The sequence below is a fragment of the Manacus candei genome, unplaced genomic scaffold, assembly GCF_025592945.1.
Source record: "Manacus candei isolate 608988 ecotype Guabito, Panama unplaced genomic scaffold, ASM2559294v1 h1tg000045l, whole genome shotgun sequence".
NCBI classification, from domain to species: domain Eukaryota; kingdom Metazoa; phylum Chordata; class Aves; order Passeriformes; family Pipridae; genus Manacus; species Manacus candei.
The window spans coordinates 9,036,595-9,060,778 of NW_026138093.1; the positions used below are offsets into that span (position 1 = coordinate 9,036,595).

Consider the following 24,184-nt stretch of genomic DNA (forward strand, 5'->3'; position numbering starts at 1 on the left):
CCCCTGCACTACGGGACCCTCCTGGGCAGCAGAGCTTGTGCCCACATGGCAGCAGCTGCCTGGACTGCTGGCTTTCTCAATGCTCTGCTGCACACAGCCAGTACATTTTCCCTGCCCCTGTGCCAGGGCAATGCCCTGGGCCAGTTCTTCTGTGAAATCCCACACGTCCTCAAGCTCTCCTGCTCACACTCAGGCTACCTCAGGGAACTTGGGCTTATTGGGGTTACTGCCAGTTTATCATTTAGTTGTTTTGTTTTCATTGTGTTCTCCTATGTGCAGATCTTCAGGGCTGTGCTGAGGATCCCCTCTGAGCAGGGACGGCACAAAGCCTTTTCCACGTGCCTCCCTCACTTGACCGTGGTCTCCCTGTTTGTCAGCACTGCCACATTTGCCTACCTGAAGCCCCCCTCCATCTCCTCCCCATCCCTTGACCTGGTGGTGTCAGTTCTGTACTCGGTGGTGCCTCCAGCACTGAACCCCCTCATCTACAGCCTCAGGAACCAGGAGCTCAGGGATGCCCTGAGGAAAATGATGACTACATGTTTTTTGAGAAGCAATAAACTGCATCTTTTCTTCTGCAGAACACTCATTGTATAACTCATTTTGGGCCCAGCCTGCCTTCTAAAGCTTTTAATAGGGGGGGGTGGTGGTGGGGATTTTCCGGTTTTTTTACTTCTGTTGATGTCATTAACACTGAAATTTTATTCGTCATCCCATATAGAATTCACTGTCTATCTCTTTTTTCTTTTTGACCCACAAAATATACAAATCAGGAATCATGCTTTGTGTGCATTTAAACAAAATAAAAGTTTGTGCAGCAAGGTATTTGTCAAACATCCTCCCTGTGATAGTTTGTGCATGAGGAATCACAATCTCTGAGTGTAAGAAAGGACACAAATTCTTTTTTCCAGATTCTTCCTCAAGACCTCCCCTGAAGCTGGAAGGCATTTCCACATTTGCAGATGTAGAGAGGAAAAGAGTCCCAGCACTGCCAGGGAGCACCAGCACTGGGTCTGTTCAGAGCTGCTCTCTTTGCACTCCCACCCTCTCCTTTCCTGTCCTGTTCTTTGTTTCTAAGAGCCCCTGCAGTGCCACAATGGCCTCCTGATTCCATGCAGTGGATTCTGCAGTGTCACAGTGGCCCCTTAATTTCAGGAGGTTGCCCACTGTCTCTGGGTTCTTTTGGCTCCATGGGGCCCTGGAGTGTCCCAGTGGCCTCTTGATTCCATGGTTTTGGCCCCGTAATTCCATGAGATTCTGCAGTTTCACAGTGGCTCCTTGAGTCCATGAGGTTGCACAGCATCATCACAAAGCTGAGCCCATCCTGATGAAAGTTCTGAAGAGGTTAGGGGGAACTGGGACAAAATGGAGAAGATAACTGGGGAAGGAAAGAGGGGCTTGGTCAACAGAGAGGAAAGATTTTGATGAGGTAAAAACCAGGTTCAGGGAATGCTGAGGGTGCTGAAACACTGACTGTGCAAACACTCCTGATGGACATTTATGTACTTTGTAACCTCAAGCCCCAACACTCCCCAAAAGTGCTGCCCCTCCCATTGAGAGGAATCCAATGCCCTAACTCCAAGCCAGAAAAAGCCCAAACCCAGAACTCCAGACTCTTATTTGTCCTCTTATTTGTCTACTAATGCCCACCCCAACCCCAAACCTGTATTACCAGTATGAAAAATCAAGTTTTAATCCTAACCCAGCCCAAAACCCTCTTCCCCTAATCATGAACCAGACACTGCCAGCAGAACAACAAACCTCCCAATGTTCTGCCTAATCCCCACCCTGAGCTCTAAACCCCAAGCCCTGACCATTCAGCACCCCCACAGCCCTTGGGAGCAGGACAAGGACCTGGAGGGCCCAGAGCAGGCCCAGGGGGTTGGCAGAGGAATGGGAGGTGACCTGGATCTGCTCAGCTCTGCAGTGACCCCCAGGAGAAGGGCCTGGGCTCTGGCAGGGATGTCCTGTGGCACAGGGGCTCAGGATCCAAGTTCAGAAGGCCAAGTGCCCATGGCAACAGCCAGAGCTGGTGCAGAGACATCAGGGAGGGTCTAGAAATGCTGCTGGGAGGGGGTGGGAAAGCAGGAGGGGTGTGTGCAGCCTGCAAGGCCAGAGCAGCAGCAGGGCCAGGGCAGGACAGCCTGCAGGAGAGATGGCCAAGGGCTCTGGCAGGGCTGCAAGGCCCAAAGGCACCCAGGCCTTTGTCCCCTTGCCTCTGGCAGCTGCCTCTGCCACTCAGGCCACCACAAGCAACTTGCCTGGCAGGTTCTGCACTTGGGTTCTGCCTCGCCCCTCCCTCAGGAGCCTGGCAGGGGTTGCCCAGTTTTGGGCCTTTGTTGTTCCTCCCCCTGCCATCCCAGTGCCCCCCAAACAGCCCTGAGCCAGCCGGGAGGGACAGGATCTGCTGGGCCAGGGCCTGGGGCTCAGGCCTTGGCCTTTGTGCTCCACAAAACCAAGGCAGGCTTTGCTCAGCATTGCAGGGGCCTGCCCAGAGCCTTTGTCTGCCTGCACTCCTGGCCTCCAAGGAGCTGCTCCAAGGAGTCCCTGGGGAGGCTTTGGCAGTGCCTGCCCTCAGTGGGGCCCAGCAATGCTTCAAGGCACTTGCACTTTGGCTTCTGACTTCTTCAGCAGCTGCTTCAATCTTCTCTCAGTACCTCAGGATCATGGGCTGGGCTGCAAACACACTGTGGGGCTCATTAAATTCCAGAAATCCCTCAGGATCTCTTTGTCTTCTTTTAATTGTCTTCAAGGCAATTTCAAAACAATTCTTCAAAGTTTGTATTTTTTTTCTTTTAATTCAGTTATGGATATATTTTAGTTCAGAGAAGAGGTGATAGAGGTGTTCTCCAAGTGATCTTGATGCTGAGTGTCTCCTCAGGAGATCCACACTGACCCTGGATGATCAACCTTGCTCCTCACCCCCAACCTCACCAGTTCTGACATGGCCCACCTTGGACTGACAGCTGATGCAACTCCAAACACACCGTAGGGCCCATTAAAACACTGAAAAACAAATTATTTCCCTTCCTTTAATTGTCTTCATGTCTTCAAGACTTCTACAGCTAATTAGAGTTGTTTTGTAGTTTAGCTAAAGCGGAAAATTTTAAAGTGGATGTCACGAAAAATATATATTTTTTTATGAAAGGGAATGATTTACACAGAGCCTTGGGATGCAAGAGGGTCAGGGCGGAAAGGATTTGGATCCAAAGACAAGGGGGCAAAAGAGATTAGTAGCAATTAATTATTCACCAATTGAACAATTATCAAGTGATTCAATAGCACTTGCTACAATTTTAACAGTGACTGAATTATAGATTCACAATCACAACATTCACACCACAGTCAATTCACACCCACACCCAGGCAGAGATGTGTGGACACATCAAGAGCTGGATGTGGAAAGGTCCCTCTCCCAAATTCTCCTTGTTGTCAGGGAAACACTACCACAAATCCCTTTGTGTTTGCCAACAGACAAGGGTCACAGCTGGAGGAGTGTTTGTTGAGGGGGATCAGAATTGTCCTGGGCATCAGGGAGGGTCTTTGGAGTGTTGCAAACTGGAGGGTTCCCGAGCTGGGAGAGGCTGCCAGAGGTGTCCCACTGAGAGGGAGGTGCTGGGGAGCTGCCAGGGCCTCCCTCAGCACCTCTGGTTGTGGGCTCCCAAGGGGACTGGCTTTAGTGATCTGCTGAATTTCCATCCTGGTGTCAGGAATGACTGGAGTTTCCAAACTATTTGGGAATTGTATCCAAACTGTTCCATTAGGGCTGTGATTCAGGCAGGGAATATTCCAAGGCTTTCATGGGATGACTGATTATCCTGTGTTCCCCAAATATTCCACTCCAGATTGTTCCCACCTTTATGATCCAGGAGCAGCTGGTCCAGTCCAGAGACACTTTCCCACAACCCCTGGTAGTCCAGGGACACTTCACCACACCCTGGTCCAGTCCAGGGGCTCTTCATTGCTCAGCTGGTTTGGTCAAGGCTTGTCAGGAGTTCCTGAGATCATACCTATAAGAAGGATGGGGACAGACTTAGTTGTAATAAAACAAGTAATAATGGTTTTCAACTAAAAAACAGCAGATTTGAACCAGATATAAGGAAGAATATTTTTACACTGAGTGTGGTGAAACACTGGCATGGGTCACCCAGAGAGGTCATAGATGCTGCACCCTTGGAAACATTCAAGGCCAGGTTAGAAAGGGCTGTGAGCAATCCGATCTAGTTGAATGTGTCCCTGTTCATTGCAGGGGGGTTGGACTAGGTGACCTATAAAGGTCCCATTTGACTCAAACTATTTAGGATTCTATAGTTCTTTCCTACAGAGCCAAGGCTGACTAGGATCCCACAGGTTTCAGACCCAGCTGAGCATCCCCCTTGATGGCCCATCTGACAGCTCTGCTAAAAAGCTGCTGCAAAGAACCTCCAGACGTAAAGGAGCTTTTGTGCTGGGCTGAGCTGTGGCTCTCAGGGCTGGGGGTTGGCTTTTGGCTGCCAGGTGCCCACCAAGGCTCCTCCTCACTCCTTCTCCTTCTCCACTCCCCTTGGTGCCTTCAGGGTTGTTTCTCCCCCATTTCTCTCTCTCCTCTCTGGGTTACAGCACCCTGGATTTTATCCTTTCTCCAAAGGGTTATCACAGAGGTGCCTCTGGAATTGCTTTTTGCTCAGCTTTGGGCACTGGCTGGTCCATTTTGGAGCCACCTGAAACTGGCTCTCTCTGACACAGAGTCAACTCCTGATCTCCTCTTCCCTAAGGGAAACCTGCAGCCCCCTCCCTGCTACCAAACCTGATCCACAGGGTCAGTCAAGTGCCCAGGAATAGAGAAGGTCATTGAGCCCATTATTCCTCAGGCTGGTTAAACAAGGCTTTGTCCTCTTGCTGTCCCTGACTGCAGGTTCTTTCTGTCAGAGCAGAGCTGGGCTGGACCTCAGCCGTGCTTTGCTCCAGAGCCTGCTGGGGTGGGGGCAGATGGCAATGGGAGAGTTGGGTTGGACTGGATGATCCTTGTGGGTCCCTTCCAGCTCAGCACATTCTGTCATTCTGTGTTTGTCTGGGTTTGGTTTGGTTGGGTCTTTTTCCCCCCTTTTGATTTTCCTTTCCTCTGACCCATGAGTTTTTTCTTCATTGTCTTGGGCCTTGCTGGGCACCTGATGGCAGGACAAGTTTATCCAACTCAGTCATCTTGACCACATTTTTTGTACAAGTCACCATTAACTGGACGAGGTTTCTCACAGACTCGCTGCAACTTGGCATCATCCACAAAGGAGTGGAAAGTGCATTTCATCCCATCACCCAGAGACATAATAAAGGTGTTCCATAGCAATGGTCAAGGGCTGGTCCCTAATGGATGTCACCTGGGAGTTGCTGCCAAGAGCAATTTGTACCATGACTTTTGACCCTCATCAGTCATTCAGCTTCCCACTCACCACATGTTTCACTTGTCCAGTCCAGCTGTCACCAGTCTGGCTCTAAGAGACCCCAGCAGACCATGTCAAAGGGCTTGCTGAAGTCTGGGCACACAACATCCCCTTCTATTCCCTCCCACAGGGGTTCTACAATTCCTGCCTTGTCCTTCCAACACCTGGCAATGGCTGCAGGAGGACTTGCCCTATCCTCTTCCCTGTTGAGCCTGAGCAGTCTGGAACTCTGCCAACCCTCCTTGCTGCCCTGTTTGCAGACTGGTTCCATGTCTGCCTTTGCCAAGGCCCCAGGAAGCTCTGGGATGGCTCTGGCCTTTCCAAGTGTTTGGGAGAGGTCTCCCAGTGACACTGCCCAGCCTTCTCAATATCCCTGACACCAAAACCTTTTCAATATCCCACAGTTCCAGTTTAGTGTAGAGGACACAACACATATTCTCATGGTTCTGCAGGAGAAAATTAGAAGTGATTTCATTATAAAGGTCAACTGGTGGAGCAGCCCAGTCTGGTCTGGCCCCACAGCAGTGCCCAGCCCAGGGTGCTGCAGAGCTCTGGGCACTCCCCCCACAGCCCCAGCCCCTCTGAAGGGCACAGCAGCTCCTGGGGCACAGAGAGGAGTCTCAGCATCCCCATCGGCTCAGGGGCTGGACACTCAGCATGGCAGGAGGAAATGGAGGTCAGGGAAACTGCAGGAGCCCTGGTGTCACCTGCAGGAGATGCCCAGCACAGTCTGACTGTGCCCCTCAGTGCCAGCCCCTCTGCCCAGCCCAGCCCAGAGTCCTGGCCCAGGGACAGAGCAGCCTGTCCCCAGGGGGGGCTGCAGAAAGAGGTTTCTCTGTGTCAGGGATTCCTCTCTGCAGGCCCAGAAATGCTGCCTTGCTCTTCTCCAGGGACATCCCTTTGCCCAGGTCAGTGTGTCCAGGCTGCCTTGGCCAGTTGCAGATCCCAGCCTGGGATCCCTGCAGGGCCCTGAGCTGGAGGTGCTGCTCTGCACAGGGAGGGGCTGTGGCACCCTGGGCTGAGCCTGCACTGGCCATGCTGGTCAGGGTGGGGAGCAGACCCAGCAGGATGGGGATCACTCCTCTCCACCCTCTGCCATAGTCCTGGAAGGCTCAGTAGGCAAGAATAAGGCTGGGCAGGACCATGGGCTGTTTCCAATGGCACAAAGGGCAGGGCAGGGCTCCACTCCATGCAACCTGTGGGCTGGAGAGTTCTTCAGGACACCCTCCTGGAAAGCCCAGCCCTGGCTCTGGTACAGCCCTCCCTGAACTGGGGAGGCACAAGGGGAGTTCACTGCAGGTGAGACGAGTCACTGGCCAGAGCCCTTTCTCTGTTCCTGCTGCATCCCCTGGGGTTGCAGAACTCTCCTTTACCAGTTCACAGGCAGATTTAGGACTTGATTTCTGGTGACTCCACCCTGGGCAGGATTCTGCTCCAGGGCTCCATTCCCTGCAGACTGGATGGGACGGGCTGTCCCTGCAGATCCTCTGTGCTCTCCTGCACTTCCTGAGTTCCTACAGACAAGTCCTCACCTGCCATCAGAGCCCTCACAAGCTGCAGAGCCCCAGGCAGGGGACTTGGAGACCATTTGCCACTGGCCACCAGCACAGAACATCTGACCCAACCCTCAGTGCCTCAAGTACCCCAGTGAGTCACTTCTCTCACTGCAGGGACTGAATGGGGAAACAAGCACAGCAATGAGACTTTGGAGAGTCTATTCCTTGGCCTTGTTCTTTACACCAACCTTTCAAAAAGAACAGTCTTCAGGAACTGCCCAGGGGGATCCCCTTCAATGATGGAAATGATGTCAAGGAGCCCAGCTCTGTCCCAGCAGTGCCCAGGGTCTGTCCCTGCCCATGGTCACAGGACTGACACACAGCAGGGACTGAGCTGCCAGAGCACTCAGGCCTTGGGCAAGGAGCAGAAAGGAGAGGCAGGCAGTGGAAAAAGAACATCTCTGAAAAGCCCAAGAGTTGCTGCTCCCTGACAGGAGTCCTCTACCAGGACTCTTTACCCCTTCTCCTCTGCACACAGGCACTGAGCTCCAGCTTCAGGGAAGTTGTTGGAGGGAGAATCTGGAAAAATAAATTGAAGTCCTTTATTACACTCAGAGATTGTGATTCCTCATGTACAGAATAACAAAGGCAGGATGTTTGACAAAGAAGTGGCTGCAGAAACTTTTACTTTGTTTAAATGCACACAGAGAATGATCCCTCATTTAAACAATTGTGGGTCAAAACAAAGAGAGAGTGAATTAGGTATGAGATGGAGAATAAATTTCTGTGTTAACAACATTAAAAGAGGAAAAAATGTAGGAAACGGCCCCCCCCACCACTCTCAAAAGCTTTAGAAAGCAGGCTGGGCCAGTAAATGGTTACACAATGACTGTTGTGCAGAAGAAAACAGGCAGGTTATTGCTCTTGAAAAGCATCTAGTCATCATTTTCCTCAGGGCATCCTTGAGCTCCTGGTTCCTCAGGCTGTAGATGAGGGGGTTCAGAGTTGGAGGTAATACTGAGTACAGAACTGCAACCACCAGGTCCAGGGATGGGGAGGAGATGGAGGGGGGCTTCAGGTCGGAAAATATGGCAGTGCTGACAAACAGGGAGAGCACGGCCAGGTGAGGGAGGCACGTGGAAAAGGTTTTGTGCCGTCCCTGCTGAGAGGGGATCCTCAGCACAGCCCTGAAGATCTGCACATAGGAGAAAACAATGAAAATTAAACAACCAAACACTAAACAGACACTAACCACAATGAGCCCAATTTCCCTGAGGTAACCTGAGTGTGAGCAGGAGAGCTTGAGGATGTGTGGGATTTCACAGAAGAACTGGCCCAGGGCATTGCCCTGGCACAGGGGTAGGGAAAATGTGTTGGCTGTGTGCAGCAAAGCAATGAGAAAACCAGTGGCCCAGGCAGCTGCTGCCATGTGGGCACAAGCTCTGCTGCCCAGGAGGGTCCCGTAGTGCAGGGGTTTGCAGATGGCAACGTAGCGGTCGTAGCACATGATGGTGAGGAGGGAAAACTCTGCTGAGATGAAAAAGGCAAGGAAAAAGAGCTGTGCAGCACATCCCATGTAGGAGATGGTTGTGGTGTCCCAGAGGGAATTGTGCATGGCTTTGGGGACAGTGGTGCAGATGCAGCCCAGGTCTGTGAGGGAGAGGTTGAGCAGGAAGAAGCCCATGGGGGTGTGCAGGTGGTGGTCACAGGCTACGGCGCTGAGGATGAGGCCGTTGGCCAGGAGGGCAGCCAGGGAGATGGCCAGGAAGAGCCAGAAGTGCAGGAGCTGCAGCTCCCGCCTGTCTGCGAATGCCAGGAGGAGGAACTGGGTGAGGGAGCTGCTGTTGGACATTTGCTGCCTCTGGGTGTTTGTTTCCAACACAGGAGAAGAAGACAGTAAGAGGCCAGTTAGTGTGGACTTATCTAAACAAAGTCAAAGCTGTATTCTACAGACACTCCCCATGACACACCCAGACAGCCTTTTGATTTCCTAGGAGATCTTCCTTCAGCTCCAGTGCTGGGTCCCTACTGAACAGCATTTTCACTGTTTTAGCATCACTGTGCTTCTGTACAGGGGTTTCGCATAACAAGGAGATGTTAAGGGACAGGTTTCCAACCCGGAGGGAAATTCACAGCTTGGAAGGAAACCTCAGGGAGACAACCAAGTGTCCTTATGATGGCATTTGATTTAAGCAGACTCAGCTCCTTCCCCAGCACCACAGGCTGCACTGGTAGGGGTCATATTCCGTTTGCAGGTGCAAAAAGGACATCTCAGACTAGTCCTGATGGGTCTAGCAGAGGTGATGCTGGTGCTGCCCACAGGCAGAGCAGTGGTTGAAAGCACATTAGGAAGCTCAGGTAGACCTACTGAGCACTCACAGTTCAGATGTCTCAGGGACTTGTCAAAATTAATACTTTCTTAATGATTTATTCCTCCCATTCCTCAAGAGCAGGAAACTGGAAACACAATCTCAGGAAATTTCTTTAACCTTATAAAAATCTTTGTCTTGGAAATATTCTGAGAGGGAGTTGAAGCTCTGAGCATGTCCTCCTCCTCTACACTGCAGATAGTCTCAGGGTTGCACTTACAGAATCTGTAGTTGGTGGGAAGTGCCAGCTTTCACAGATGCCTCCAAAAGCTGCAGTCCCATTGCCCTGCATGACCAGACTTCCTGTGCCAAGATCTGCTAAAAATTCTCCCCCAATGAGGTCTCAACATCATTCTATGTCTGACAGCTTTAACTTCTCTCTGTCTCACTCCCCTGCCCTGGATGCTGCAGGCAGTGCCCTCAGCCCTGCTGGGCTGTGCAGAGGAGCTGCTCACCAGCAGAGCTGTCTCTTTGAAGCTATTCTTGCTTGCCAGGAGCTCCCTGTGTGCCAGGAGCCCAGCCCAGCTCAGCAGCACAGCAACAGCCCCAGGCATTTCATGGCCCTCGGGGGGAATTGGTGTTGTTTACATGAGACTCAGTCCCTGAGAGGAAGTTCAAACAACTTCTCAAGAACTCAAAGTGAGATTGAAACACTAAAGTTTTCTTTAGTGCTAATAAGTCTCACTGAGGGACACAACTGAGAACGTGTCCCCAGGTTCCAGTTAGAGCAGAAAACTGTAGACAGTGATGACAAGGATGGACAAGCAAGGGAAAGGTGGCTCTGATGCTGAACAAACCTTGACTTGTTTCCTTAATCAAATGGGACCCTCAGCCCCTGGGAAGGCAGATGCTGTCCTTGCCTCATTCCTCAGGGCTCTTCCTGGGGCACTGGGATGTGGGATGTGCAATGCCAAGGGCAGGACCATGGGGTGGCACCTGCCAGGCTGCTGAGCAGGGACAAGGAGGCCATGAGGCCCCAGGGCTGCAAGGGGCACTCCCCTCCTCCTGGCATCAGGGGCACAGACAGCAACCATGGCCAAAGGCCTGCAGAAGGTGGCTCTGTCAGGGCCTTTCAGCTTCTCCCCATGCCTGTCTCCTCTCCAGCCCAGGCTGTCCTACGGTGTCCATGCCCTGCCCCTTTCCCTGCAGGCTGTCGTCATCCCCCCGGCTGCCCCACCTGGCTGGCACCTTCCTGCACTGACATCTCTGCGTCCTCCCTGGCTCTTCCTGCACACACAAAGCCTTGGGCTCATCCAGACTCTTTTGTGACACATTGCACCACAACACTGACCTCAGAGGGAAATTTCTGACTTCTTGTTACCAGTCTAGGCCACCCCAGCTGCCCTTGGTGGCACTAGTTCTTTCTTAGGCTGTTTTCTGACAGGAAGAAAAGCACCACCAGCTCTGAAACCCCCCTTCCAGACCTCTCAGGCTGCTCCTCTACTGTCCTCAATCTTCACACCCCTGACCCCTGAGTCCTCAGCCTCTATATACGGGTCATGTGCTTGAGGCCCCAAATTCCTTCCTGGGAGATCTCTGGGACCTCTCCAAGGTTTTAGAAGATGACAATAGAGTGCTCTTATCCCAGGAAACACAGAGGGACACTTTTTGCCAAGGGTTGTGTTGGCAGAATGAGGCACAATCTCTTTAAACTTTCTGGCACAAGGGAGCTCTGAGCTCTGGGTACGGAGGGAGAACCAAGTGCCAACCACTGGAGTGGGAGCTACAAATCATCAGGGCTTGTGTTCTTTGGAGGGCCAGACACTGGGGAGAGTGGGGTGTGTGTGTGTGCACATGGAAGGACTTGAAGGGCACAATGAACTGTCTCAAAACACTGTCAAAGCAGGAAAATCCCATAAGGCACCACAACACATCAGCACTGGTGGCAAACAGGAAGGCCTTTAATTCCAAGGCCTAAAGAGAGGTGAAGCTTTGGAAGTAGCCCCCAGGACAGAATTGCACTGTGCAGACTGTGGGAAAGAGCAGACAGCCCCAAGAGGAAGCCAGGGCTGGTAAGGCAGGTCTGGGGAACCCATCCAGACAAAGATTCCCACCTGCAGACTGGAAACACACCGGGCAAAACTCCCACCGTGGCAAACTGTGGGAAAGGAAGCAAGTCCTTGTAGATGTGCCAGCCCAAGCTGTGGGAACAGCATCTACCCCCCTGAATACCCGGGGCTTGGGCTGTATAAAAGTGATAGCCCAGAAGCACAACTTGGGGACCCTCCACCAAGCAGAGCAGGGTGAAGAAGGACCGGTGGGAGCCTCAGGGATCTCCATGGTGTGATACATTTACTTCATCTCTGTCTCTCTCCTACTGTCTTTCCACCACCTCCTTCTTCTCTCTCTTTCCATTTCTTTCTCTCTCTCTCCCTCCTATTTACTGTTAAATCAAACCTGGACTGTTGACTTTAGCACATGGTCTCCTTTGCAGCTGAATTTGGGCAGAGGTGTCTTTTAATAATGGGAACCTGACAGTATCCATGAGGTTTTACAGTGTGGGAATGGTCATTGGATTCCATGAGGTTCCACAGAGTTGCAGGGTCCATTTGGCTTCATAAGGCTCTCTAGGGTGATAATGGACCCTTGATTCCATGAGTTTGCAAAATGTTTCAGGACTCCTTTGGTTGTAGCAGGCCCCACATATCACAGTGGCCCCTTGGTTCCATGAGATTCACAGTGTCCCAGGAATCCTTTGGTTCCATGAGCCCTGCACTGTCACAGTGGCCCGTTGATTCCATGAGGTTCCACAATGTCACAGGGATTCCTTTGCTTCCATGGGACCCTGCAGTGTGACAATGGCCCCTTGATTCCATGAGGTTCCACAGGGCCAATATGGCCCCTTGATTTCTTGAGGTCCACAGTGTCCCAGGGTCCCTTTGTCTCCATGATGCTCTGCAGTGTCACAGTGGCCCCTTGATTCTATGAGGTTCTGAAAAGTCCCAGGGTTCCTTTGGTTCCATGAGGCCCTGCAGTGTCACAGTGGCCTTTGAGTCCTCAAGGTTCCTCAGTGTCACAATGGCCCCTGATTCTATGAGGGCCCAAAATGTCTCAGGGCTCCCTTGGTTCCATGAGGCCCTTCATGGTAAAATGAACCCTTGGTCCCATGAGGTTCCACAGTGTCCCAGGGTTCCTTTGGCTCCAGAAGGCCCTACAGGGTCACAATGACCCCTTTACTCCTGGAGGTTCCACCATGTCCTTACTGGAACACACATGGCTGTAATGTTGTCACCCCTGCAGAGCTGCCTCCAGCTCTGGGCTCCAGCACAGGAAGGACATGGACCTGTTGGAGTGAGTCCAGAGGGGAGCAGCAAGAGGATCAGAGGGATGGAGCAGCTCTGCTGTGAGGAAAGGCTGAGAGAATTGGGATTGTTGAGGCTGGAGAAGAGAAGGCTTTGGGGTGACCTAATTGTGGCCTTGCAGTGCCTGAAGGGAGCCAACAAGAAAGATGGAGAGAGACTTTGGACAAGGGCCTGGAGTGAAAGGACAAGGGGAATGGCTTCACACTGAGAAAGGGAAGGGTTAGATAGGATATTAGGGAGAATTTCTGGACTGTGATGGTGGTGAGATCCTGGCACAGGTTGCTCAGAGAAGTTCTGGCTGCCCCATCCCTGGAAGTGTTCAAGGCCAGGCTGGATGGGGCTGTGAGCTCTGAGTCTAGTGGAAGGTGTCCCTGCCCATGGCAGGGGGTTGGACTGAGATGCTCTTTAAGGTCCCTTCCAACCCAAACCATTCCATGATTCTGTGACTGGTGGGGGATGTGGTGGTGGGAGCTGATGGGCACAGAGACCCCAAAATGATGGAGTTTTCCTTTCTGAATGAAGGAAGGAGGGGGCAGCAGAACTGAAACCTTGGACTGTTGGTGGTCTGACTTCAGCTCTGCAGAGGGATCTGGACAGGCTGGATCAATAAGGTCAAGTGTCAGGGCCTGCCCTTGGGTCCCAACAACCTCCTGGAACGCTCCAGGCTGGGGGCCGAGGGGCTGGAGAGCTGCTCAGCAGGAAGGGACTTGGGGGTGGGTGGGGGGACTCTCTGCAACGACCTGAAAGGAGGTTTTAGTGGGGTGGGGGTTGGTCTCTTCTGCAAACCCTTTAGTGACAGGAAGAGAGGAAACGGCCTCAAATTGCTTTGGGCAAGGTTCATATTAGATATTCAAAAACCCTTTTTCCACTGAGAGGGTGCTCAGGCATTGGAACAAGTAGCCCAGGGAGGTGGTGGAGTCTCTGAAAGCATTCAGGTGGCATCTGGATGTAGCGCTTTGGGATGGGGTTTAGGGGTGATTCTGGTGGTGCTGGGTTGACAGTTGGACTAGAAGATCTGGAAGGTCTCTTCCAACCTTGATGATTCTGTGACTCTCTGACCTGTCATCCCTGTTTGCAGGTTTGTGCTCTAACAAGACCCTGGGGATGTTTTCTCTGTTGGGTCCACAGAGATTTTGTTGTGTGAGCTTTTTTCCTCTATGATCAAAACAAGGAGTAATTAATGCTAAATCCAGCAGGTGGCTTTCAAGTCATAATTTGGTCCAGTTTGTCCAACTGTGTCCAAACAGGTGAGGAAAATCTGGAACTTTAGAAGGGTTAGTTTTTACCTCATTAGCAGGATATCCAGGGGTGCACCAAGTGCCTTCCAGTGAGGAGCACAAGAGACCAGTAGACAGTGACAATATTGTTCTAATGTTGATGTCACTGGAGCACAGAGTGAGATCACATCTGAGTTATGTTTCTTTAATCAGTGATTGGGAATAAAGAGAAAAAGCCATCTGCTGGATTTAGCAATAATTACTCCTTGTTTTGATCTTAGGGAAAAAGGCTCACACAACACAATCTCTGAATGCTCCTTTGAACTTACCCACAGTGTGTTCACAAAGACACAGAGCAAGGCTTTTAGATTTGGCTGCTCCCCTCAGTTCCAGCATAGAAAGAAATGTCTCTGTGCAATAACAGCAATTGCCTTACCATTTTACTGAACTGCATTCAGTTTATCTGGTCTCAAACAAATACTCCATATTTTCTCCTTGTTTTATTTTCAAAGGCGTGGGTATGGGTATTTAGGTGACTGCCTTCACTGGTATAGGATAGAAACCGTTCACATGGCTATAAATGAATATTATTCTCTTGACAAAACAGCTTTTCCAAAGCCTCTGACAAAAAGAAAGGGAAAAAAACCCAGACAGAAAAAGGGTGCCTATCACCCCCCAAAAAAGGTCTCCTCCCTAAAGATAATTCAGGCACACCCTTCAACATGGACCTCTCACTATTATCCCAAGCTCTTTTTTAGTGGAAGTTTCTGTAGGGAAGCTGAAGTGCATCACTGTCTCAGACAGCCAAGGATAAGATGACTGAGGGAATTCAGTTACTCTCTTTAATTAATACAGGATTATTTCCCTTTCCTTTGGTGAAGCCAATAATATGACTGGTGGAATGTCAGTAACAATTAAATCATAAACTAGTGCAGCACCAAGGGGAAAACTTACTTTAGTTATGGAGTATTGCCAGCAGAAATATTGAAGATCTTATCCATATTTACACTGATAAAATACCACATGTACTTCCTGGGATACTGCAAGCTTTCTACAATCCTTGTGGCATGTCTTTACAGAGCAAGAGTTAACATTTTGAGATGATACCTTAATAAATGAGTTGCAGTTCTATTGTTTCTTGAATGTTAAGCACCACATCCTAAACGCAGGAACGGGTTCAAGGTCCATGTCCTATTTTAGACCTTTTCAGCAGCTGTGATATTGTGATAATCACACTTAAAATATTCCTCTAGAAAGAGTAAATTAGCCCTTTCCACTAGGAGGATTATTATGATCAAAAACAATTTTGAAAGAGAACAAATTCAGATTTCTTTTTTTGTTTGTTGGTTGTTTTTTTTTTCAGCAATGCAATAAATTGCTGTCCCTAACTGGGATGGCTTTTCTACCCAAGAATTAAAAAGAAAACCCCAAAGTTCACTTTATTCTGCACTTATATTACTTTTGGGGTTTTCTGGTTTTTTTGGAGGCCTCACCTCTGTAAAAATACCTTCCTTAAAATGCATTTATGCTTTCTGCAAGAACCAAACCATTCCAGCTGACATACCATTCTATCACCAATACTGCAGGGAAATGTAATATCCCACTAAAGTAGAAGGGAAAGAAGAAAACTGAGCATCAGCAGCTCTTCCTAAGCAAGATCAGGGGTTTAGCTCCATCTAACTGAGGGGTGAGATGTGTCCCTCAGTGGGTCTCTTCCCACTCCCCCACCAGCCCTTCTACCCGACTGCAAGCTCAAAGTTCTAAAAAGAGAAGAAGAAGCTGGAGTGTCAATATTTCCCCAGTGCAAACCCCAATAATCTTTGCTGGGAGCTGACAGGAATTGCTGTTCCCCTGCCCTGGGATATCCCGGCTTGAGGCGAGAGCGCAGCCCCACCCAGAGCCCCCAGCCCCTCTGAGAGCTTTTGTAGGGTCTGTTTGTCCATGTCCCTGTGGCAGAGGCTGCCCCGACACCTGCCCTGGAGCTGGTCCAGCTGCTGGACCAAACAAGGCATTGTCCAGCCTGCCTTCCCCCAGCCCCGACCGCCCCAGCCCATCTTCCATTGCTCTGCATCCTTTTCCTGCCCCTGCTCCCCCTCCGCTCCCTTCCCCCTGGCATTTTTATTAGGAATGTTCTTGCTGTTCTCACTGTCCAAGCATGAGCTGATCCCCAGGGGAGCCTGTGGAATGTAACCCCTCAAGCACTAAATTCCTTCCCCTGTGCCAAAGACACGGGTTTGTTGTTGCTGCCCCTCCCGCCGAGCACCAGCTCCATCTCCTGCTCCTGCCCAGCGGCTTTGCAGAAATCCAGGGCTGGGTGTGGATTGGAGGCTGTGGTAAGGGACAGGATACAGTTGCTTCACTTCCACCCTTGGTGTCTCAGTGTTTGTGATCTGGGAAATCCTCAGGAACCTGGAACAATGGCAGATTATCTGTTGTGGCAGGATATGTACCTGGGGATTGTTTTGATCTGAGTATGAATCTTCCTTGAAAGTACAACTGATAGAAAAAAATGTAAAAAAAAAGGGGAAATGGAAATAATAAGAAAAAACAAAAATAAAAAAGAGGGAAAAAAGAGAAAAAAAGAGAAAAAAAAGGAAAGAAAAAAAGAAAAAATGAGAAAAAAAAAGAGAAAAAAGAAAAAAGAGAAAAAAGAAAAAAGAGAGAGAAAAAAGGGAGGAAAAGAAAAAAGAAAGAAAAAAGAAAGAAAAGAAAGAAAGAAAAAAGAGAAAATAAAAGAAGACAGAAAAACTAAAAAGCAAAACACCCGATCCCCCCCCGCCGCAGGGACTACAACTCCCACAATGCCCCGCGCAGGCGGGGGGCGGGCAGGGGCCGTGGCCGCGCGCTGATTGGCTGCGGGGCGGGTCTGTAAAGGCGGAGGGCGCGCGGAGCGAGCGCCATTTTGGCCTCGTGGTCGGGAGTGAGGAGGACTCGCCTGCGGCCGCTGCACTTCGCTGGGTGAGTTGGCGGGGGGGCGGCGAGAGCGGGGTCTGGGGATCCCCTCGGGGGCTGCGGGGAGCGCGGCTGTGGGTGGAAAGGCTGGAGGCCTCGGGAGGGCTTAGCGGGGGGGTTCGGGGGTTCCCGGGGACGTTTTGAGGGGTCCTTGAAAGGACTCGGGGGGGAGGTTGAAGGTCCCTGGAGGGTTTTGGGAGGCTCTGATGGGAGTTTTGTTTTCTGAGAAGATTTGGGGTGTCCCAGGTGGGCTTTGGGGCTCTCTGGGGAGGTTTGGGGTTCCTGGGAGGCTTTGTGGGGACCTTTGAGGCAGTTTTGGGATCTCTAGGGGGGTTTAAGGTGTCCCAGACTGTTTGGAGGGCCCGTGGGGGGGATTGGGGGTCCCTGAATGGGCTTGGGGAGTCTCAGGTGGGTTTTGTGGGTCACTGAGAGGGTTTAGGGGGTGCTGGGGAGGGATGAGGGGTCCTTGAGGAGGTTTCGATGGGTCGAGGGGGGAATTTCAGGGGTTTTGAGGGGATTTTAGGGGGTCCCCTAAAGCCCAGCATTGGGTTTCAAGGGATCCTCCAACCCCCAGGGGAGGGGTCCTAGGGATACCCCCAAAAATCCAGGGGAGGGAGATGTACCACATCTGAGTAAGGGGATCCCAGTGCCCCCAGTATATCCCAGTGACCTCCCAGTTACGCTCAGTATGGCCCAGTAACCCCCTAAGTGACCAGCCAGTGTGTCCCAGTGACCTCCCACTGGCCCCCAGTATGGCCCAGTGATCCTGCAGTGAGCACCCAGTAACCTCCAGTATGGCCCAGTAACCTGCCAGTGTCCCCCCGTGTGTCTTGGTAATCCCCCAGTAACTCTCCAGTTCTCTCCCAGTGCTCCCCAGTGTGCCCCAGTTCACCTCCAGTCCCTCCCAGTGCCCTCCCAGTGTCCCTCAGTAACCCCCCAGTCCTCCCAGTGCCCTCTGGTTCCCCCCAGTGTGTCCCAGTATCCCCCAGTAATCACCCAGTGCCCCACAAAGCCCCCCAACTGTCCCCAGATGCCCTTGGCCTTTCTATGGGAGGGGGAGCATTTTGGGGGTCAGAGGATCCAGAGAAGAGCAGCGAGGCTGGGGAAGGGAGTGGAGCACAAGTGGTGTGAGGAGAGGCTGAGGGAGCTGGGGGTGTTGAGGTGGAGAAGAGGAGGCTCAGGGGAGACCTCCTGACTGTCTGCAAGTCCCTGCCAGGAGGTTGGAGCCAGGTGGGGGTGGGGCTGTTCTGCCAGGAAGCAGCAGTAGGACAAGAGGGCTGGGTCTGGAGCTGTGCCAGGGGAGGTTTAGGTTGGATATTGGGAAGCAATTTTTTGCTGAGAGAGTAATCAGGCCTTGGAATGGGCTGGGCAGGGAGGGGGTGGAGTCAGTGTGCTGAGCAGGCCCAGCCCTCACATCCCCCCAGCCAACACCGGCTGCCCGGGGGGCTTGGGAGGGACCCCCAGCCCGTGTGCCCCACACTGAGCTGGCAGAGAGAGAGCCAAGGGACAGGGTCACGGGCAGGGCCCCGGGTGAGGGACAGGCAGGGCCATTGCAGGGCCACGGTGAGGGCACAGCCTGTGGCAGCAGAGCTGCCCAGGGCCGGGGGCAGCCGGGGGTGTTGGGACCAGCCAGTGCTGGGGCCGAGCAGAGCACGAGGCCTCTTGCAGAGCCCTGGAGCAGCCTCCCACTTGCCAGCCCTGCCCTGGTGGGGTGACACTGTCCCCTCTCTACAGTCCCCTCTCTACAGGACACTCCCCCTGAAATCTTCAGGGGGCCCTTTTGTGTCTATTGCTGGTTGCTGATTGATGCTGGGGACCCGAGGGAGCCTCTGCAATCCCATCCATGGGGCACAATCTCCTCTGCAGAGCTTGACTCACTGCAGACTTTGCAGGGAAATCTGTGCTGGCAGCCCGAGTATGTCCCGAACCTCCACGCTCCCCCAGGGTATTTGGGACAGGTTCCACCTTCCTGGGCACCCATGGGATGGGGGGTGATTGTTCTCCTGTTGTTGCTGTTGCTGCTCTGCCCCTGTCCCTGCCCTTCCTGCTGCTGTCGGGTGAGCGGAGCGGCCACGATGGGAAAGGGGCGAGAGAAGGGAAAAGAGCGGGTGGGACCCGCTCTCAAAGGGAGCGTGAGGGGCGGTGGGTCACCCCCAAAGGGAGCTGGGGGGAGCCGGGACTGAAGGGCCAATGGGAAACGGGTGGCAGAGGGGGGCTGAGGGGAGGGGGGAGAGCAGATACAGGGTTGGTGTTGGGGAGCCTTGATGTCCCCATGCCTTGATCCCTGGAGAGCAGGGGAAGCTGGAGAGAGGAGAGAGCTGCAAGAGCCCTAAGAGCCTGGAGAGGGGTTGCAGAGAAGGGGAAACCTGAACAGTGGGGACCCCTGGGATCCCCAGGACATCAAGGTGGAGAACCTGGAGAGGGGGAATGTCTGGGAACGCGGCACCCCTAAGGCGAGGGTCAGAGGAGAAGGGACCCTTGGGAGCCCCAACACTGCCAGCATCCCTCAGTGGGACCCCCAGCTTCCCAGAGAGGGGAGACCCTCTGAACCCCAGAGGGGAGAGCCCAGAGAGGGGGAACTTCTTGGAGAGTTTTTCTGGTTGAATCTTGATATTTTGGAGTATTTTTTATCTGAATTTCAACTGTTTGCAGTTTGTGAGGGGTTCATCTCACTATTTCTGACGGGTTTTTTGCCTGAATGTCAGTGGTTTGGGTTTTTCTGGGCTGGATCTTGGTCTTTTGGAGGTCTTTATGGTCACAGGATGCCCGGTGAGTTCTAGAGATGGATTTGGGCAGGAGGAACCCCCAAGCCAATGCACTCAGCCCTTGTTTTCCCCCCATCAGGATTTGTCCTTCCCAAAGCTTGGTCGGATGGAGGAGGAGGCTGCGAGGAAGAGGAAGATGCCTTGGGCCCCCCAGGCAGGTGAGGAGGAAGTCAGTGTCCCTTTGGGCGGGTGTTGTGCTGGCTCTGTCAGCCCAGCATGGCCCCGGCTGCAGGACAACCCCGCTGGCGCCGCCGTCCTGCCGGGGCCGGAGTTGGGGGGATGTCCTTGGCCTTCCCTGTGGGCCGGAGGCAAATCCCCTGCCTGTCCTTCTTGCTTCCTGCCCCAGGCCCCGAGCTGAGGACGGAGAGCCCGGAGGACAAATCCCCCCGTGAGACCCTGGTGGGAGAGGCCGTTTTGAAGGGCTCCCCGGCGCAGGAAGGCAGCGGGGAGGAAAAGGGCCGGAGATCCCCCCGCAGGAGGGGCTCCAAAGCCAGCCCAGGGTGCTCTGAGGAGGAAAGAGCCAGCCTGTGCTGGGAAGGCGGCCGGAGCTTGAGGGGGAACTCTGAGCTTGTGGTCCCTGATCAGCCTCCCAGCAGGGAGAAACCCTTCATGTGCTTGGAATGTGGGAAGAGTGTTGGGAAGAGCTCCCACCTCTTCACCCACCAGCACATCCACACTGGGGAACAGCCCTACCCGTGTAGGGAATGTGGGAAGAGCTTCAGGAACAACTCCACCCTGATCCGACACCAGCGCATCCACACTGGGGTACGGCCATACCCATGTGGGGAATGTGGGAAGAGCTTCAGGGACAGCTCTGCCTTGCTACAGCACCAGCATATCCACACTGGGGAACGGCCCTACCCATGTAGGGTATGTGGGAAGAGCTTCAGGGACAACTCCACTCTGATCCGACACCAGCGCATCCACACTGGGGTACGGCCATACCCATGTGGGGAATGTGGGAAGAGCTTCAGGGACAGCTCCACCTTCCGCATCCACCAGCTCATCCACACTGGAGAACGGCCCTACAAGTGCTTGGAATGTGGGAAGAGGTTTAAGACCAGCTCCAATCTCCTCCTGCATGAGCGGACACACACGGATGAGAGGCCCTTCCGCTGCACCGACTGCGGGAAGGGCTTCAACCGGAACTCCCACCTCGTCACCCACCGGCGCATCCACACTGGGGAGAGGCCCTACAAGTGTGGGGAGTGTGGGAAGAGCTTCACCCACAGCTCTGCCTTGACCAGACACCAACAGTCCCACCAGTAAGAGAAGCCCCACCAGTACCCCGACTGCAGGAAGAGCTTCGGCCGCTGCTTCCACCCCGAATGAAGCCCCTGATGGGGAGGAAACCCCTGGAGTCCAGTGACTGTCAGTCCATCCCTTTCCACCACAAAGGGCCAGTCCCCTTTCCCAGGGGCAGGTTCTTCCAACACATCTCTTCCTGGGGTTGTGTGGAGATTCCTGCCTTGGCTGGGGACCCCCCAAGGTCAATCCTAGGGGTTGAGAGCAGAGATCTTCCCCGAGCATTGGTCTGGGGGAGTTCCATCCATCTCTAATTAAGAATTACTCATTTTGTGGCAGCTTGAGTAGATTTGCTTCAACAATTGCTTTAGTGTAGAGCACTGTCCTATCTTATGCTGTATTCCTGGTAGTTTTAGTGTTTCTATTGTGCAGTAAATAATTCTGATGAAGATGTTTTGTGTGATCATTTGTAATTCTAAATAAATTCATTTCTATCAATAGATCTGATTTACCATCATTAAAACCTGTGGGACCAAAGTGATTCAGTCACACCTCTGTAATTCCTCTAGACTAAAACTGTTGGCATGATCCAAGACTGAGATTGGATCCAGCACCCCACAGTATGTTGGGAGCTCAGGGAGGCCACCTCCCTTTCCCAACCCCTTTGTGCCCAAAGACCCCCATGAGACCATTTGACCCACGAGACCACCTCCCCTTTTCCACCCTTTCCCTGTTCCTCCCATTTTTCCATTGTCCCCTTAATACTCATTTTCCCCTCAAAACAGTTTTGGAGTCCCAACCCCCACTTTTTGCCCCCTCTCCTGTGGGCACTGAAGGAGAAAATGAGGCTGCACACACAGAGTTCCATTTCAGGACTTGTCCGCCCATCTTTCCGGCGTCCCCCTTTCATTGGGGTTCCTTTGGAAACAGCTCCTGGGCTTTGTCTTTTAGTCCACTGGAATTCCCAGCATGGCCCCAAAGCAGTGCCCTGATCCCACACATTCCCCTCCCCTCATGTGCTGGCTGTGTTCAGCCACCAGAGAAAAACACAGGCTGCCATGCAGAGCGTTCCAAGTGGTTTCCACTTTGGCAAACAGCACTCTCTGGATGGAAAACACCAGTCAAGGCCAAAACACTCCTTCTTGATCCTGATTAACTGAATGCAGCTGCTGCTGCCTTAACTTGTTCCCACAGAAATTCTCAGGGTTCCTTTGCTTCCAGGAGGCCCCACATGTCCCATTGGCCCCTTGATTCCATGAGCCTCCCCAGTCTCCAAAGGTTCCTTTACTTCCATGAGGCCCTGCAGTCCCAAAATGCCCTTTGGATTCTCGGAGATTTCCCATTGTCCCAGGGTCCCTTGTGCTTCAGAAGGAGCTGCAGTGGGACAGTGGCCCCTTGGTTCCGTGAGCTCTGCAGTGTTCCAGGAATCCTTGGGTTCCAGGAGAGCCTGCAGTCTCACAAAGAGCACTTGAATGCAGGAGGTTCTGCAGGGTCCCAATGGCCCCTGGATTCTGGGAGGTTCAGAAATATCTCAGGGCTGAGATAAATGGGATTGTTCAGGCTGGAGAAGAGAAGGCTTTGTGCTGACCTGATTGTGGCCTTCCAGTGCCTGAAGGGAGCCAACAAGAAAGATGGAGAGAGACTTTGGGCAAGGGCCTGGAGTGACAGGACAAGGGGCAGTGGTTTCACACGGATAGAGGGAAGGGTTGGAGGAAATAGTAGGAGGAATTCTTTTCTATGAGGATGTTGAGATGCTCTTTAAGGCCCCTCCCAAGCCAAAGCATTCCATGATTGTGGGACTGGTGGGTGAGGTGGTGGTCGGAGCCGTCTGGGGCACAGGGACCCAAAATGAGGGAGTTTTCCGTTATGGGGGAAGGAAGGAGGGGGCAGCAGAACTGACCCCTTGGACACCTGGCAGGCAGGTTTTGGCTGGAAGCTGGTGATGGGGAGCTGAGTGAAGCCCCCACAATGCAGGAGGAAATGGTCAGTGACCTGCTACGCCAGTGAGACCCCCCCAAGTGCCTGTGCCCACATGGGATGCAGCCAAGAGCCTTAAGTTGCATCAGGTGAGGCTTAGATTAGATATTCAAAAACCCTTTTTCCACTGAGAGAGTGCTCAGGCATTGGAAGAAGTAGCCCAGGGAGGTGGTGCAGTCTCTGGAAGTGTTCAGGTGTGTGGTGGGTTGACCTTGGCTGGACACCAGGTGCCCTCCCAGCTGCTCTATCACTCTCCTTCCCAACAGGACAGGGGAGAGAGTAAGGTGGGAAAAACAAAATAGTGGGTTGGGATAAGGCAGTTTATTTAAAGCAAAAGACAGCAGGGTTTGTTCTCTGCTTCCCATGAGCAGCCATGGTCGGCCACTCCCCAGGAGCAGGGCTTGGGTCCGCGGGACGGTTCCTCAGCAGGCAGCCATCAGACAATGAATGCCCCCCTCCTGCTCCGGGCCTCAGCTTTTAGAGCTGAGCTGACCTCCCATGGGCTGCAATGTCCCTTGGGTCAGTTGGGCTCAGCTGGCCTACTTGGGTCCCCTGCCAGGCTCTTGCCCTCAGCTAAGGAAGGAATGTCCCAGTGTTGGTGCTGAGCTCAGCAGTGGCCAAAACACTGGGGTGTTCTCAACCCCCTTCCAGCTGCCAATGCCAAGCCCAGCCCTGGGAGGGCTGCTGTGGGGAACTGAACTGCAGCTCAGCCAGACCCAACCCAAATATCTATGGCAACAACATCCTTAGGTGTTGTATGATAGATCTATAAGATATTACAAATAATAAGAATAATAAGGCAAGTGTCCTCCTTAAGGACACACACACACCCCCAAACTCCTGCCTGTGTTTGTTCCCTGGGGGTCTCTGCAGCAGCAAGCACAGCCCCACACTGACTGCTCTGGGCTGTGCAGGCATTTGTGGTTCTGCCTGTCTCACACACCCCCCCAACCTTGGGATGGATCTGGATGTGACTGGATGTGATGTCACAGGGGAGCTGTGATGTCATATGATGGATGTGACATCATAGAGGAGCCTTGATGTCACAACAAGGATGTGATATCACAAGAGAGATGTGATGTCACAGGAGGTGTGATGTGACAGATGAGCACGGGATGTCACAGGGATGACATGATATGACAAGAGAGATGTGATATCACAGGAAGAATGTGATGTCACAGGGGAGCTGTGATGTCAAAGTGATGATGTGATGTCACAGGGAGGACATGACAGCACAGGGATGATAAGAGATCACAGGAGAGGTGTGATGTCATATGATGGATGTGACGTCATAGGAGAGATGTGATGTGACAGGGGAGGCGTGATGTCATGGTAAGGATGTGACGTCATAGGGGATGTGACGTCACAGGGATGATATTGTATCACAGGAGATATGTGATGTCATATGGTGGATGTGATGTCATAGGAGAGATGTGATGTCAGA

General features: G+C 52.6%; 1 protein-coding gene and 1 pseudogene across 1 annotated transcript in view; one reads left to right on the plus strand and one right to left on the minus strand.

The window, feature by feature from the left end:
• LOC127474812 (zinc finger protein 729-like) overlaps positions 1–24,184 on the plus strand; it is a 463,770-nt pseudogene that overhangs the window by 401,344 nt on the left and 38,242 nt on the right.
• LOC127474856 (zinc finger protein 239-like) overlaps positions 1–24,184 on the minus strand; it is a 218,817-nt gene that overhangs the window by 187,059 nt on the left and 7,574 nt on the right.